The 4,763-nt window shown below is 39.5% G+C and overlaps 1 pseudogene; it reads right to left on the minus strand.

Moving 5' to 3' along the window:
* Window positions 1-770: 770 nt before the first annotated feature.
* LOC149263566 (pre-mRNA splicing factor SR-like 1 pseudogene) lies at window positions 771-1,085 on the minus strand (annotated as a pseudogene).
* Window positions 1,086-4,763: the final 3,678 nt, after the last annotated feature.

A 4,763-nucleotide genomic window follows, 5' to 3' on the forward strand; every position in this document is an offset into this window, starting at 1 on the left:
AATTGACCAGAAGAGAAGCTCCTATCTTAACGGTCTCTGTCTCCCAACATTCTCCTAAAGTATAGTAGCATGTTCCCAAATCTTTTAATAACTCCAGGTATGGAATGATGCCAGGTTTCTGATGTGCTGTAGGTGGTCTTGATAAACAGCTGTTCCTTTTCCTCAACTCCTGCTCACCGTGTCAGACTAGCTGCTCACAGTATAACACTAGCTGCCCTGCGCTTTATTAATGATCTCCTCATTCCAACAAATGAACAACAATTTACAAATAATCCTGTTTAGCTGCCAGGTTTCAATGTCAATAGCCTTTCCTAAAAACAAACTCAAACAGCATGCCCGGATTCCTCTGTTTTTTAGAGATACTTTGGCTGGAACATAGTTTACTAGTTTAGCATTTAGTCCCAGCTCTCTTTCCTCAGTCTTCCAACTCGATCTGAAACACCTACAAACAAATCATCAAAGTTTTCCAAAGAGGATGATGATGAAACATTTGTAAATTCATGGTCTGCTATGTCTAGCTCCTGAAAGAGGAACAATAGAGAATCCTTCTAGAAATATAGTTTTTCTTGGACAAACTTATATTCTGCTTCTTGAGATTTTGTTTTTAGACCATGAAGAGCTTGGTTAATTTTATTCTCAAATTTTAGCGCTATGATATGAACCAGTGACTTAAGTAAACCCGAGGATCCATTTATTTCTTCTGAAAGCAACCTCAATCTGCTCTGGAATATATCACGAACATAAACACCCATTGTGGTCACCCTTCCATTTTATCCTGGAGAAAATTCCTCCTCGTCCTTAACATAAGGCTCAACCCAACCCCATAACATCCTAGGATCTGCAACATAACGCAGGTACAAGAAACCAATACATCTCATGTATGGAGAATCCTCGTGCTTAAGAAGCCCATGCATTTGCTTCACTGTCAACTTCATGGTAAAAATTTGTAGAGAAGACAAAACAATAACTTCATGGTAGGTCTTCAGCCTTTACAATTCCTTGAAGTAATCTGAAGACAGGATGTTCATACAGAGAACCTTTTCAAGCAAAGAATCAATAAGCTTTCCACATGTTTGTACTTCCATATTCTTCCCCAATAAACTTCCTTGAGCTCAAAGCTTGATGTCTTCCTTTGTGAATGATGAGTTATAAAAGACGAATAAAAAGCAGCAAGGGATTCTTTGAATTGGCAAGGTAGAATGCAAGAGTACTGAATCTCTCTCTGCTGGGTTTATGCTTGTATCTCAAACCATCAATGTTAAATCATCGCTGCAAGAGACCATTCTGTCTCTGGAAAAGTCAAAAGAAACCGCCCACAGTGTTGATGTATGGCCGCTGACAGAATTTCCCAATGTTTACAGGCATGCTTAGTCACCACCGTCTCTATCGTTTGCCCAAAACTTAATACATCTCAGAGTGGAACGGAAATTCTCAATTTTTGGTACCAACTGAAGTATTAGCAAGCGATAACTCAAGGGAACATTTGCATTCTTCACACATCGAACCTCTGAAACTTCTTGTGTGTCCTTAAAACAATGAAATATATAACCTGGTCCAACACACAAAGTACCAACATCTGCTTCTGGTCCATGTACCCCTAACTGATACGACTTCAAAATTGAATATTTTTGCATTACTGCTCGATTCCCATCAAGGCACCCGAATACTCTGCACTTGGTTGCGGCAATTTCATGACAATTTGGTTTCTTCATTGGCATATATACATCACAAGCCTCTTTCTTTGTAAGAACATGTGAAGCCGTATGTATATGAGTCACTTTTGGTAACTGTAATGGTATTGTTTATTTGTTATGAGAAGCATATACATTCGAGGACGCCAAGTGTTATCAGAGATTATTTATTAGATGCTCTGCACGTGCCTCTCTGATCTGCGCAACAAGTTTACCATCTCCGAATGTTATCTTAGAACAATACAGGTGTGCCGCCATGTCACCGACAATATATCATTAATCAAAGAATTCGAACTTGCCACGAAACCAAGGGACTCTTTTCAAGACTGAACAAGAGGAACGAAAGTGACCAAGTCATGCTTGAGAACGAAAATACACCAGATCAGGAGAATTATCATGCCGCTGTCCGCCGTATGATGCTTGCAATCTAACTCCAGATTGTCGACCTTGTGGCAATCGAATTTTTATAGGAACCGCTTGACACTTGTCATTTAATCACTTAGGACTGCGTGTATTTTCTGCAGCATCAACCATATGAGGCCGGTGATCTCCACCATTCAATTGCAGACCAACCCTCTTCTTCTCTACTGGCTGGCCATCGATCTAGTAGCCAAAAGCCCTGGTGTAGCACCTGTATTTTCACAAACTGATGCCCACCACATCAGGATATTCGCAATGCGCCATCTCGAGCTTTCAATAAATCACTTTATCATGGCAATAAAAGCAATATCGCCCCCATTACATTAAGAACCAGATTAGAACACGATTGCAGAAATGTATAATGAAGGACTTTCCCACTTGTCACCAAACCAATTCTTGAAAAGTTTGCCAAGACCAATTGGGTTATCATCAAACATACTGCAGCACCCAGTATTAGCAGTTGCTATTAAACCAAACAGGAATCCCTGATCATCTTAGAGAATATGCTCACCTACAGCCCTTATTTTCTGGAACTCTAACGCTCTAAAATCTTTCTATGAGTGCAAAGGCTACAGATTTGACAAAGAAGCCATCACACGCTTGTATCTCACTTTAGAGCACTGTCATTCGGGAAGCATTCCCTTTGTAAAACCTCAAGGATTGAACTCGATGGCTAGAAGCCACTAAGATGAAACGAAAGAATCTGGACAATTATCCTCGAGTGACCAAACCACTACAAACAAAGAGGTAGTAGATGGACCATCAACCTCATAGAAGATACCAATTTTAACAAATAGGCATCATTTCTTTTTGCTGCTATAATGTGATAAAATTATATACATTTTTTAGAACAATCATTACAAAGAGGTCTGCTGTAATGGGTGTAGGGTAGGATTTATCAGCTATTGGCCACAAGTTTGAATCCCAATTAAAGCATACTGCAGCATCTGACAGTGGAATGCTATCAAACTTGAACCCCAGATCATCATAGGCAATATTCTCACCGCAGTTACCTTGTTCTACTCAGTTATAATAACCTTCTCATCATGGCTTAGGAAGTCCACCATCTATACTAATAACATTAACAGGTCCATTATTTGAAATACAAGCAGTCTCTGTTTCACCCAGATTTTGCATGTCATAATTAGCTTCTGGGACAATCTTAAAGCCAGCAAACATTGAAGCGGCTTCAACTGCATTCCTTACATTGCCTTTCTCATCAAATGTGAAGCCTTCCAAGAGGCCACAAATTCTATGGTTCTGAATATTAAAATAATGCCAAACTGGATTTAACTCGGGCTCCAACTTCAATAACAGTATGATGGTGTTCTCAAGCTAAGATACATCAGATGCAACAAGCCGAGGCTCGTACTGCATTCAAGGGTGCACAGTCCTTCCCTTAAATATCTGTCATTTCCCAATTTCGCAGCGCAGCCACTGTAAGGTCAGTGTTTTCGCTACGAAATCACTAAAACATATGGCGCTGCGAAACTGTTAACAAGTTTATGCGCTGCGAAAACACCCTGCCTTTTAGATATGCTAAAAATTTTTGACAACAGCATTTTCAGTGATAACACAATCAACGCATCATCTTCATTTGCAACCATACCATTGTTTATGATGATCCTTGGATCATTCCTTTTGAATCTGAGATAGACTCCTTTGGTGATTCCATGCCTTTGAGTCCATATGAAATTGCCTATGAAGCTGTGCAGTCATTTGCTGACTCATTTTCAACCAGAAATTACTTAATGAATGTGGTCTGTGAGGAATCACTTTTCACATCATCCTCGGATTTAACTACGTTTTATGAAATTTTTCACTCTGATGAGAAAATTCGTGAAATCCTATGTGTAGATGATTTACCATAGGAAGATCTCCATCACAGATCTTCGTTTTTACCTAAAGATGATTGTTTTGAAAATGATTTCTCATCAATATTTACCACTGAATATGTCAAGGAACCTCAGAATCCAATGAAACATCCCGATTCAAAGTTAAATTTGGGGAACATCTCTCGAACTATTCCTATTGACATTTCGGTTAAGCCCGGAATTGTTGAAAACATTCATATAGGTGCCTTGTGTACAGATGATGAAATTCAATTATATTAGGCCCTATTTCAAGAATTCCGCGACGTGTTTGCCTGGTCCTATGATGAGATGCCAGGAATTGATCCTGCGATTGTTGTTCATGAGATCAAAACTTACCCGGACGCTAAACCCGTCCGGCAACGTTTGCGTCAGATTCACCCGCGAAAAGTTGCTGCAATTAAAGCAGAAGTTGAAAAACTATTGAAAGCAGGTTTCATTTATCCGATCCCTTTAACGGATTGGGTATCGAATATTGTTTCGGTTAACAAAAAACGGGGAAAAATAAGAATATGCATCGACTATAGGGACATTAATCGAGCCTGTCCAAAGGACAATTACCCAACTCCCTATATCGATCAAATCATTGATGATTGTGCCGGCAGCGAATTATTTTCCTTCATGGACGGTTTTTCTGGATACAACCAAATCAATATTCTACCTGCCGATCAACCAAAAACGACTTTCATTTGTCCATGGGGGACATTTGCTTATTGAAAATTACCTTTTGGGCTTAAGAATGCCGGAGCAACTTTTCAAAGGGCGATGTCTTATGCGTTTC

The sequence above is a fragment of the Pinus tabuliformis genome, chromosome 6 (assembly GCF_031772625.1).
Source record: "Pinus tabuliformis cultivar Carrire ecotype Pingquan chromosome 6, CPIR1, whole genome shotgun sequence".
In the NCBI taxonomy this organism is placed as follows: Eukaryota; Viridiplantae; Streptophyta; class Pinopsida; order Pinales; family Pinaceae; genus Pinus; species Pinus tabuliformis.